This window comes from Pongo abelii, chromosome 8 (assembly GCF_028885655.2).
Source record: "Pongo abelii isolate AG06213 chromosome 8, NHGRI_mPonAbe1-v2.0_pri, whole genome shotgun sequence".
Lineage (NCBI taxonomy): Eukaryota > Metazoa > Chordata > Mammalia > Primates > Hominidae > Pongo > Pongo abelii.
Window position 1 is genome coordinate 71,329,435 of NC_071993.2, and position 13,631 is coordinate 71,343,065.

Here is a 13,631-nt window from a genome sequence, read left to right on the forward strand (position 1 = left end):
CAGCCCTGGTTGATTTCTTTAAATCAGGATTCAGGCAAGGTTAACACATTACATTAGGTTGATATATCTCTTAAGCTCTTACAGTGCCTCCCCTCCTAATTTTTTCATGCCATTTATTTATTTAAGAGACTGGGTCATTGGTAAAAATCCTGCATTCTGGATTTGCTTAATTGCATTCTTGAGGTATTGTTGAACATAGTCATCTATCCACCACATTTCCTTTATTTATTTATTTAATTTATTTTGAGGCTGAGTTTCACTCTTGTCAGCCAGGCTGGAGTGCAATGGTTTGATCTCGGCTGACTGCAACCTCTGCCTCCCGGGTTCAAGATATTCTCCTGACTTGGCCTTCCAAGTAGCTGGGATTACAGGCGCCCCCCACCACACCCAAATTATTGTACTTTTAGTAGAGACGGGGTTTCTCCATGTTGGCCAGGCTGGTCTCAAAGTCCTGACCTCAGGTGATCCACCCTCCTCAGCCTCCCAAAGTGCTGGGATTACAGGTGTGAGCCACTTCACTCAGCCCACATTTCCTTTAAACTAGTCATTTGATCTAGATGCTTGATTAGATTAAGGGTCAATCTTTTTGACAGGAATACTTCCTATGTGACTCTATGTGCTTCCTATTTCATTAGGAACATAATGTCTAGTTTTCTAACATTTAAAAATTAATATTTAATTTTTAGAATAATTTTAGATTTACAGGAAAACTGAGTGGATAATACAGAATTCCTGTATTACCCTCCACCCCTACTCGATTATTAACATTTTGCATTAGTATGGCACATTTGTTATAATTAATGAACCAACAGTGATACATTATAATTAATTAAAGTCCATCGTTTATTCAGATTTCCTTCAATTTTACCCAATGTCTTTTTCTGTTCCAGGGTCTCAACTGGGATGCCAGGGCTGTCTTATTTCTAATGATGTTAGTTTTCAGTAATGGGTTCAAGTCTTTTTCAGGTGGATAGGTCCATTATAAACTTCCCCATTTAGGGGCACAGCAGAATGTGCCTATAATCACAGCTAGCTGGGAAGCTGAGCCAGAAGGATTGCTTGAGTCTAGGAGTTCAAGGCCAGCCTGGACAACATAATGAGACCCCTGTCTCTAAAAAAAAAAAAAAAAATGCATTCAAGCTTTGTCTTAATGGTTTCAGCATTTATTGATAATCACTGTCTAGATCCATTATTTCATTAGGAGTTGCAAAATCATGATTTTAAAAATTCTATTATTTATTCAGCAATTATTAGCTAGAATTATCTTATAAAGAAGAACTTCCCCTTTTCAGCTATTTGGTTACTTTGATATATTGTACAATTTATCTTGCATATATTTTGATGGTTCTAATTGGTAATGATTCTAAAATACTTATGTAGTGTCTGTGAGAAATTCTAATTACTTTTAGGTTTTGAAATTATTTTCACAATAGTGTAAAGAAAATTAAGGCCAGGTGCGGTGGCTTATGCCTATAATCCCAACACTTTGGGAGGCTGAAGCAGGTGGATCACTTGAGATCAGGAGTTCGACCTCAACTCTCTACTAAAAATACAAAAATTAGCTGGGAATGGTGGCGCATGCCTGTAGTCCCAGCTACTTGGGAGGCTGAGACAGGAGAATCACTTGAAGCTGGGAGGCAGAGTTTGCAGTGAGCTGAGATTCTGCCATTGCACTCCAGCCTGGGTGACAAAGCGTGACTTCGTCTCAAAAAAAAAAAAAAAGAAGGAGAAAGAAAATTTAAAAAAATATTATCCAGTCTGTTCTGATTAAAACAATGTTTTATGTTGCTAGTCAAAAGTTGTGGCTTTCAGGCATGGTGGCGTGTGCCTGCAGTCTCAGCTACTCAGGACCTGAGACATGAGAATCGCTTGAACTCAGGAGGCAGAGGTTGCAGTGAGCCAAAATTGCACCACTGCACTCCAGCCTGGGTGACAGAGCAAGACTTTGTTCCCACCCTGCCCCCCCCGCCAAAAAAAAAGTTGTGGTTTTCATTTCCCTCTAAGTGATTTCAGCCATTTATGCAGACTGCCCAAAGACATGTTGAAAGGCTAATTTTTTTTTCTTTTTTTTGAGACAGGGTCTCGCTTTGTCACCCAGGCTAGAGTGCAGTGGTGCAAACACAGTTCACTGTAGCCTCAACCTTCTGGGCTCAAGGAATCCTCTGGCCTCAGCCTCCTGAGTAGCTGGGTCTACAGGTGCATGCCACCATGCCTGGCTAATTTTTAAATTCTTTGTAGAGACAGAGCCTTGCCATGTTACCCAGGCTGGTCTCGAACTTCTGGGTTCAAGGGTCCTATCGCACCATCCCAAAGTGCTGGGATTACAGGTGTGAGCCATGACACCTGGCCAAGGCTAACTCTTTTTTTTTTTGGAGACAGAGTCTCCCTCTGTCGCCCAGGCTGGAGTGCAGTGGCACGATCTCAGCTCACTCCCACTTCCACCTCCTGGGTTCACGTGATTCTCCTGCCTCAGCCTCCCGAGCTGGGATTACAGGCACCTGCCACCACGCCCAGCTAATTTTTGTATTTTTAGTAGAGACGGGGGTGGTTTCTCCATGTTGTCCAGGCTGGTCTCGAACTCCTGACCTCAAGTGATCCTCCTGCCTCAGCCTCCCAAAGTGCTGGGATTACAGGGATTACACCACACCCCGCCTTAAGTGTTACATTCTTTACCAAAAAAAGCCTATCCAGATGCAGTGGCATGTGCCTACAGAAAACAGAAAAAGAAACAAAAAAGAAAGATTACACCATGTTTGTGTGAGCCAAAAAATTCCAAGCACTCAACTGACATTAACAGTTAGTCCTTTCTGGACACAGTGGCTCATGCCTATAATCCTAGCACTTTGGGAGAACCAGGTGGGCAGATCACTTCAGTCCAAAAGTTCGAAACCAGCCTGGACAACATGGTGAGAGGCCTTGTCTCTATAAATTAAACAAACAAACAAATTCACAAGAAACCAATTTGTCCTCATAGATTTTAAAAACTTAGTTACAATAAATAATATTTCTGTTTAATTTATGACATAATAGTTTATAATATAAGGAACTGAAATCCAGACAGTTGAAGTAAGTGGCCTGAGGGAACTCAGTAATTTAAATACACAGGCCTATTAAAGAAAATTAGTAATAAGAATATAAGAACCCCTTTTACAAAAGTATGGCAAGTCAGTTGTTTCCCTTCTGAATCCAATCTTCTTGTGCAAAGCAGCTTAATTTTCTCTTTTTAAAATTTTATTTTATTTTTTATTTTTTGAGACAGCATCTCGCCCTGTTGCCCAGGCTGGAGTGCAATGGCTTGATCTCGGCTCCTTGCAACCTCTGCCTCCCGGGTTCAAGCGATTCTCCTGCCTCAGCCTCCCAAGTAGCTGGGATTACAGGTGCATGCCACCATGCCTGGCTAATTTTTTTTTTGTATTTTTAGTAGAGACGGGGTTTCACCATGTTGGCCAGGCTGGTCTTGAACTCCTGACCTCAGGTGATCCACCCACCTCAGCCTCCCAAAGTGCTGGGATTACAGGCGTGAGCCACTGCGCCCAGCCAGCAGCTTAATTTTCTAATAGTGAAAAAAAATTACATAATGTTAGAACCATAGAAAAAAGTAAGTATCTAGTAATCAGTCAAAAATTCTTTCCAATACAGTGGCCTCTTAGGATCTAGTCAACAAAATATTCCCAGATTCACTATAGTCATTTTGCTCAAAAATATTAAAACCACAATTGTTTAGAAATTAAGAGAGCATGATCCAAATTTTTTAAATAGACATGTAAGATAGGGTCCTTGTCTAGTCCTAGCCCTGGAAGGAACACTTTATATTGTCTTCCTCATGGACATATTATTAGAAAGTATGTCCCTAATATTGGGGCATATACTCAGTTGAACATGCTAGACTTATCTGATTCATGATAATGACCTGCAGAGGTAATAGCTGAGGGTGAGAGAAACTTGGAATGGATAGTGAAGGAGGGAAATGGTGAATACCAGTTGTTGCCTGAGACAAACTGCAATATTGGAAAGCTATAGTTCATCCCACTCTTCTCCAAGTTTCCCCTTAGGAAAAGGAGCCCACAGGAGCCATGAAAAAATCTGCTTCCAGAACATATGTGGGGACATTGATCAGTGCAAAAACAAGAGGTGGACTGTGGAAGCCATCGAGGTGCCCCACTCAGATCTCCCTTTAGGATAACCTGCTACTGGGATCATAGCTTATTGACAATAGTTTCTGGTTTATTAGTATGTTTCTTCTTATGAGCAGTAATACTATAACTTTAGTGTGCTTTCTTTCTGGTGCAAAGCAAAGATAAATGGAAACATCAAACCTTGGGTCTTGCCAAAGTCAACTGATACTAGACCTAATTCACCCACCTCATGTCTCAAATATCATTCTATACCAAGCTGAGAAGGCTCTGGATTCTTTGAGTGGTTTTGTTTTGATTTTCTTTTTTTCTTTTCTTTTTTTTTTTTTTCTTTTTTTCTTTTTTGAGGCGGGTTCTCACTCTGTCGCCCAGGATGGAGTGCAGTGGCGCGATCGTGGCTCACTGCAACCCCCGCCTCCCTGGTTCAAGCAATTCTCTGCCTCAGCCTCCCGAGTAGCTGGGATTACAGGCACCTGCCACCACACCCAGCTAATTTTTCTATTTTTAGTAGAGATGGGGTTTCACCATCTTGGCCAGGCTGGTCTTGAACTTCTGACCTTGTGATCCACCCGCCTCGGCCTCCCACAGCGCTGGGATTACAGGCATGAGCCACCATGCCCGTCCTGTTTTGATTTTCTAAAGGGAAAAGAGTCATTTTCACTTGGCTTTGAACAAAGAAAGTGGGATTTGGGAAAAAAGGAACAGTAACATATTTTGGGGGGCATATTTTATCAAAAATAAAATCAGATCAAATTAAAAATTTAGGTTTACTGTGCATAAAAAAGACAGTTTATGAACTTCAAACCGAAAGTGGTAAGAAGCTTGGCTCACAGCAATTACAGTACAGCTTATAAGGCATAAATGAGGGAGTGTGTTGAACTTTACTGTGAATGGTTATTGACAGACTCTCTCCTTTGACCAAAACTTTAGTCAGGCTTCTGTGAGTCCTGTGCTTAATTCGGCCAGATCTTGGGTTTACCTCTCTGTCCTTGTAGAATTCAGTTTGAGCATCTGACTACCCTTGATATCTTATCACCCTGGCCTGCCTTCAGCAACAATCCTATCAAGTCAGGTTAGCCAGAAACCCCTTATCCTTGATGTTTCCTCTGAATAATTTTCCATGCACTGATTCCCACCCTGCTCCTTTATTTCTTTATTTACATATTGATTTAGTAGAAACAGGTTCTCTTTATGTTGCTCAGGCTGTGCTCAAGTGATCCTCCTCCCATCTCAGCCTCCCAGAGTGCTGGTATTACAGGCATGGGCCACTGTGCCCAGCCAGCTCTATGGTTTTAAATCTCCACTTGTCATTGTTGGAGTTGAGTCCAATCTCTCTTCCCCCACTGTGAGACTCCATTGCAGTGGTCCCTATACCTATTACCATGGCTCTCCTTGAATAAAGTCTGTCTTACCATCTTCAACATGTGTTTAGGTAATTTTTCAGACATTATTATATACGTTCATTCTTTTTATGGCAAGAAAAGCTGTATAAACTTGTTTGCCTGTAGCTGATTGGTTCTATTTTATTAAAGCATGCTGACAAGAAAGAATGGCTTAAATTTGCTTTATGTTTAGAGCTGGCATTTTGAGGGAAATTAGGATAGCTTAAATTTCTGTTATGTGGCTATGGGCAATTGGCTTAGGGGTATATCCAAACTGTAGCCTCCATTTGAATTTTCTTTAGTAATTCTCCCCTTTTGGTCATTCTTTCAGTTGGATTCAGAGTGAGGCCAGCTATTTAGGATTACTCTCAGTCACCCCATGTTGTTTTTCCTTCCATAGACATGTGTAGGTTGCAAACTAGAATCTCAGTGGGTTCTTCTGATGATTCTTGTTCATGTAGTTTTTGATGTTCAGTCTTCATGAAGATCATCTGTTGAGTCAGTGGCTGCTAACAGGCGTTTAAGACTCTTGGGAGAATATAAGGTTCAAGGAATATTATGAATATGACTAACAGGAGGATAACACCTCCTATTTGAGGTTTGAAAAATATCCCAAAGCCAAACTCCCCAAGAGCCAAGATTTAACCAATTAAATACATCAACTGATTGTGCCTCTCCAAAGTGTTGTAATATTTGGGTCTGATCTAAAAGATCAAAATCTCTAAGATTTTGGGCTATAATTCCTGACTTATTAACAGAAAAACAGCATTTTTTTTCTTCGATAAGAGCACAAGCTCCTCCTTGAGCAGTTTGGGTATCACAAATTCTCCTATTCTAGAGTACAGCTAAAGCTAAACTACTCACGGATTCTATTACTTGAAAGTAAATTAAGATATCATTAAAACTCTTTTTGAGAGTTATAGAAATATTGATAAGTGATTTTTCTAGTTCAGAGACTCCTAGTTGAAGGAAGAGTACTCTAACAAAAGGATGAAATCCAGAGCTCAGGTGTATAACTGGATTTCAAAGCTCATAAAAATTTTTTTAGTGGGAGGTTACTTTACGTACAAATGATCCCAAGTTAGTAACTTGACTAGTATTTAAAAAGTCAGCCAGGCGAGGTGGCTCACGCCTGTAATCCCAGCACTTTGGGAGGATGAGGTGGGTGGATCACGAGGTCAGGAGTTCGAGACCACCCTGGCCAATATGGTGAAACTCCTTCTCCACCAAAAATACAAAAATTAGCTGGGTGTGGTAGGGCAGGCCTGTAGTCCCAGCTGCTCGGGAGGCTGAGGCAGGAGAATCACTTGAACCTGGCAGGTGGAGGTTGCAGTGAGCCGAGACTGCACCACTGTACTCTTGCCTGGGCAACAGAGCAAGACCCTGTCTCAAAAATAAATAAATAAAATAAAATAAATTTAAAAAGTCATATTTGGTTATTTGGGGTGAGAGATATCCTGTACCATAGCATCTAGACCATTTGGGCAGGAAACCTTTGTCCATGTATCTTATTACAACAAAGAACGAATAACGCAGTGTCACTGATGTAAAGTTATGGTGGATCCCATTACCAAAAAACCAGATGTGATACAAAGATCATGATTACTTTTAATCATGTTGGCATCTGTGCATTCCTAGTTTGAATGACCGTGGTTTAAACTAGGATAGGAGAAAAAGACATTTCTATGGCTTGATAAAGTAATCCATGTGTACCATTACCAATTAGGTAAGACTGGTTCTCTTTCTGGATGCGACCTGAATTTTGATCTATCAGTATACAAAACGGTTGGTAATCTTATATAATGGTATTAGAGAGGCATTTAACTTGCCTTTAGAATTTCTATTAAACCAATGTATAGTTTCAGTGACCTCTTTAATGGTGTGAATGACGGTGTCATTGCCATTTTCTGTTTTTATATCTGTCTCATTATATATGAGTCCAGCCTCTACCATCTGAATCAAACCAGAGGGTTTGACTACAGGAGTCTGGGAGCTCACCTAAGTCAGGCCCAGCATCATTAAGGATTTCTGTGTGTAGAGAGAAGTTACCAGTAACAAATTTTTTAGTACTTATGGGCCATACTTTGGCTTCTAATGTTTCTTTCCAATGCCAAAACAGTTGGCCATAAGTATTAGTTAAATGATTTGATTTGCTAGCAGAAGGATGCCATACCTTTTTGCAAAGGCATTTTCCCAAGTTTATCACCCAAGTGTGTATGGGGGCTAGTCCTAGTATTAACTGAGATTCTTCCCAAGCATTTAAATGGCGATATAACCACCATCACTCTGGTTAGTAAGGAAGGCTATATGCCTAATAGTAGACTTTAGTGAGTGTTCGGCCTGTGTGATGAAGGCCTCTAACCAGGAGTAGGAATATGAGTTTAACCATTTTGTCTTAGTTTGCAAAGTAGCAAGATTACAATAATTATAATGGAAATAGAAAATCTCGACAAAATAAAATCCAATGGGTTCTTGACCCATGTTCTCTGGTGGAAGCTGTCAACCTCATGTTGTCATCTGTTTCTGGGGAAAACATTTCCCTAGATATCCTTAATTTTAAGTCAGCTGTAAGTTAACAGGTCCAGGAGTTTGTGAGAGTTTTGTTTTTTTTTTTCAGATGGTGTCGCGCCAGGCGGGAGTGCAGTGGCGCCATCTTGGCTCACTGCAACCTCCACCTCCCAGGTTCAAGAGATTCTCCTGTCTCGACCTCCTGAGTAGCTGGGATTACAGGCACACACCACCATGCCCAGCTAATTGGGAGCTCTTTTTCATCAAGAAACGTGAACCCAAGGTTCAATGAATTGCAACTTGCTGTGTGTGAGGCTAAAAGAACCTGATAAGGTCCCTTTGAGGAAGTTTCAAATGCAGTTTTCTGTTGATTTTTTTTCTCCGAATATCCAGTCACCCGGTTCCAATGTGTGGGGTACAATGTCCTTGAGGGGAAGAATGCCTCTGAAGCCTCCTTGTACCTGGTGGCAATAAGCTTTTGAATACTGCATTAGTGCTTTACAATATTGGATCATATCAGAGTTTACAAGAGTTGATGAACATGGGGTTCTATCATTAAGGGCATAAATTATCCATTAAGGGCATAAGTTATCCAGTGCAATCTCATAAAGGGTTCATTTATGTTTTCCAAAAGGTATAGATCTTATTGATATAAGAGCTAAGGGAAGTATTTTATGCCACGGTAGTCCTGTTTCAGTTAGTTTTGCTAATTTTAAAACACCATTAGTTCTTTCTTTCTACCTTTCCAGAAGATTGGATGTAATGGGGCAATGGTAATGCCATAATGCTTGAATGGCCTTAAGATTTTGACTTGTTTTATGACTTGTTTAGTGAAGTGTGTTCCTCCATCACTTAAAATTTTGCTGGAAATTCTCTAAAGTGGAAAAATGTTCTCTAGTAACTTTTTGGCTATAGTAATTGCACCAGTGCTTTCAGCAGGGAAAAGCTTCTACTCATGGTGAGGAGATACAGACTATGATAAGTATATACTGATAACCCATAGAGGTGAGCAACTTAATGAAGTCCATCTGTGGGTATTCAAATGGCCCTGATGGTGGGGCAGTTATTTCAGGGGCCACTTTAATGGTTTTTCCAGGGTTATGGGTTTCATAAGTCAGACATTGATCATAGACTTGTTTGGCTGCTTTCAAAAAGCTTCCTCATCAATGTTTTGTTAGAATCTGAATAATTTTATCCACCTCTTGGTAAGTAAAAAAGTTAAATGCTCAGAGGAATGGCACTTTTGAAGGATTTGGGAAGTAATAAGCAGCCATCTGGGCCCTCCCAGAATCCCTTAATTATCTTGCATCCTTTATTTCCCTAATTTTGTTTTTCAGTTTCTGGGGCATTATTCTGTCATTCATGTAAATGTTGGATTTCTTTAATGTCTTTTGAATGAATCTCATTCAGAGCATACAACTTACTTTCACCAGGTGGCAGGTTTAGTATGAAAATCAGCCATGGTGGCTGGGTATGGTGGCTCACGCTTGTAATCTCAGCACTTTGGGAGGCGAGGCAGGTGGATCACTTGAGCCCAGTTGTTCAAGACCAGCCTGGGCAACATGGCAAAACCTCATCTCTACCAAAAAAAAAATAAATTATCTGGATGTGGGGTGTGCACCTGTAGTCTCAGCTACTCAGGAGGCTAAGGTGGAAGGATCACCTGAGTCCGGGAGATCAAGGCTGCAGTGAGCCATGATCATGCCACTGCACTGCAGACTGAGCGACAGAGTGAGACCCCATCTCAAAAAGAAAAGAAAAGAAAAGAAAATAAACTACAGCATTTCCTTGATATTTAGGGTTGGTTTTATGAGTATGAGCTTCAATTTTTTTTTTTTTTTTTTTTTTTGAGACAGAGTCTTATCTGTCTCCCAGCCTGGAGTGCAGTGGCAATTTCATCTCACTGCAACCTCCACCTCCTGGGTTTAAGCGATTCTTGTGCCTCAGCCTCTTGAGTAGCTGGGATTACAGGCATGTGCCACCACACCCAGCTAATATTTTGTATTTTTAATAGAGATGGGGTTTCACTATGTTGGCTAGGCTGGTCTTGAACTCCTGGCCTCAAGTGATCTGCCTGGCTCAGCCTCCCAAAGTGCTGGGATTACAGGCGTGAGCCACTATGCCTGACCAATTTTTTTTTTTAAATATAGAGATGGGGTCTCACCATCTTGCCTATGCTGGTCTTGAACTTCTGGGCTCAAGCGATCTTCCTGCCTTGGCTTCCCAAAGTGCTGGGATTACAAGTGTGAGCCACCACACCTGGCCAAGCTTCAATTTTTATAATAATTGTTGTAATCATAAGGCCATTATAATTGTCAATTATAATTGTAAGGCCATTAATTTGCCTGATGATTTCTTTTTTGGCCATGCACCAGGGGAGAAAAGAGAGAAGACCCTAAGAACTTTCAGAGAAAAAACATTTAAAAGCTCAAGAAACAAAATTGCATTGTACTTCTTGAAACCAACACTGGAAGCTAGAAGACAGTGCTGCAATATCTTGAAAATCCTCAAGGAAAAGTATTTCTAATCTAGAGTTCTATTCCTAGTCATACTATCAGCTAAGCACACAACTGGACTAAAGACATTTTCAGACATATAAGATCTCAATCGCCCCGTTGCCCAGGCTGGAATGCAGTGGCATGATCTCAGCTCACCACAACCTCCGTCTCCCGGGTTCAAACGATTCTCCTGCCTCAGCCTCCCAAGCAGCTGGGACTACAGGCCTGCACCACCATGCCCAGCTAACTTTTGTATTTTTAGTAGAAATGGGGTTTCACTACGTTGACCAGGCTGGTCTCCAACTCCTGACCTCGTGATCCGCCTGCTTCGGCCTCCAAAAGTGCTGGGATTATAGGCGTAAGCCACCAAGCCCAGCCTATTTATTTGTTTATTTATTTATTTTTTTGAGATGGGGTCTCACTATATTGCCCAAGCTGGTCTCAAACTCCTGGACTCAAGCCATTCTCCTACCTCAGCCTCCCAAAGTGCTGGGATTACAGGCATGAACAACCATGCCTGGCTGAAAGGGGTAGCTTTTCTGATGAGTTTGAACATTTTATAAGAAAATACATTCATTCACAATGAATATTTATTGAGTACCCACTTTGAGTCACAAACATGGAGCCACTTTCAGGGAGCATTAATTCTAGCAGGGGAAGTAAGATAATAAATAAGCAAACTGTGTAACATATTAGAAGGCAATAAAGGCTGTAAAAAAAGACAAAGTAAAGCAGGGGAAGGAGGATTAAAACTGCTGTAGATGGGGAGGTGATAGAGTGTGTATTACAGCTTTAAATAGGATGGTTAAGATAGACCTCATTGTGAAGTAACATTTAAGCCAAGACCTGAGGGAAGTTAGGCAATTAGTCATGTGGACATGTGGCAGAACTTTCTAGGAAGAGGGAACTGCCAGTAAGGGTGAAGAAGTGTAAGAGGTAGAGATGCAGGAGCAAGAGAAATGAGGTCAGAGAGGTACAGGGTAGGGGGGATATGTCAGATCCTGTGGGCCTTATAGATGACTGCAATAACTTGCTTTGCTTCTGAGGAAGATGGAGAGCTGTTATAGCAGTGAAACAATTAGCATACATTTTTTACAAGGTTCACTCTTGCTTCCATTTGAGAATAGACTATTGGCAGACAAGGGTGGAAACAGAGATAATAAAGAAGCAACTGGATTGCCTAATAAGGAAGCAATTATCCCAATAATTCAGGCGAAAAGTGTTGGTAGCACAGACTACAGTGATACATCTGTTAAAGAGTTGAAGGAAGAATTAGTGACAGGCACAGAGAAAACTAAGCAAAGTAAATAAAGGAATCAATTATTAACTGTAGATAAACCAGGAAATGGCATAAAGAAAGGTAATTATAGCAGTCCACATGAATCAGTTGTGAATAACATTTACCTAGTGCTATGGTTTCAATATGCTTTGTTTGTCCCCAGAAAACTCATGTTGAAATTTGATCCCCAACTTGACAGTGCTGGGTGGTGGGGCCTAGTGGGAGGCATGTGCATTATGGGAGCAGATCCCTCATGAAAGACTTGGTGCTATTTGGTCAGGCAGTTAATTTTTGCTCTTGAGAAACTGTATTAATTTTCTCAGGAATGGATTAATTCCTGAGAGAACAGGTTGTTATAAAGTCAGGATGCCCTCGGGTTTCCCCCTCTTCACATGCGTCTACTTCCCCTTTAACCGTCTCCACCATGTTGTGAGAAAACCCTTGATAAGGTGGGGAGTGGTGGCTCACGCCTGTAATCCCAGCACTTTGGGAGGCCGAGGTGGGCGGATCACCTGAGGTCAGGAGTTCAAGGCCAGCCTGACCAACATGGTGAAACCCCGTCTCTACTAAAAATACAAAAATTAGCCAAGCGTGGTAGCACCCACTTGTAGTCCCAGCTACTCGAGAGGCTGAGGCAGGAGAATCGCTTGAACCTGGGAGGCAGAGGTTGCAGTGACCTGAGACTGCATCATTGTACTCCAACCTGGGCAACAAGAGTAAAACTCCATCTCAAAAAAAAAAAAGGAAAATTAATACCTCATGGAGATGTCACATTTTTACCTAACCAGATTGGCAAATATACAGAATTTTTATAATACATTATGTTGGGGAGGATAATGGGTAAACAGACATTCTCATACATTGCTTGTGGAGTATAACTTGTCATGTCCTCGACCAGCGCAGTGGCTCACGCCTGTAATCCCAGCACTTTGGGAGGCCGAGGCGGGCGGATCACAAGGTTAGGAGTTTGAGACCAGACTGGCCAATATGGTGAAATCCTGTCTCTACTAAAAAAATACAAAAATTAGCTGGGCGTGGTGGTGGGCACCTGTAGTCCCAGTTACTCGGGAGGCTGAGGCAGGAGAATTGTTTGAACCCGGGAGGTGGAGGTTGCAGTGAGCCGAGATGGCCTCACTGTACTCCAGCCTGGGCGACAGAGTGAGACTCTGTCTCAAAAAATAAATAAATAAATAAAAATAAATAAAAAATAACTTGTCATGTCAATTTGGTAAAATTATAAAAATTACAAAATGTAGATACCCCTTTCCAGAAAGGTCTTGTTGCCCCAGCTGCTAGGAGTTCTGTCAGCAGACAGTCTTCATTTGTCAGCCCCTTCAAGTTTTTCCTCAGCAGCAAAGAGCTGTCTCACCCAAGGATATGCTTTTCTGTGGCAGCCCACATCCAATGACTGATATAAAGGACTTGCCATTTCCCCCCAGTGCAGGACAACTCTGCTGAGTCATTTCAGCTCCACAGCTTTCCTATGGGGTTATCTTAGGCTGCATGAGTGCATCACAGGCCAGCTTCCGCTTCTGCCAAATTCCGTCTTCCTTCTCCCTTTCATAGCTGTTGAACCCAAGGATACCTCCCAATAAATGTCTGGAACTCTAAATTTCTGTCCCAAAGTCTGCTTCCAAGAAAAATCAGTCTGTGAAACTCACGGCTCCACAGCTTCATTTCCGGGAGTTTACATAGACTCACACATAGACAAAAATGGTGTATATTTAAGGTTATTTATTGCAAAAAAATTTTTTGACGTAGGATCTTACTCTGTAGCCCAGGCAGAATGCGGTGGCATGATCGTAACTCACTGCAGCCTCCAGTTCTTGAC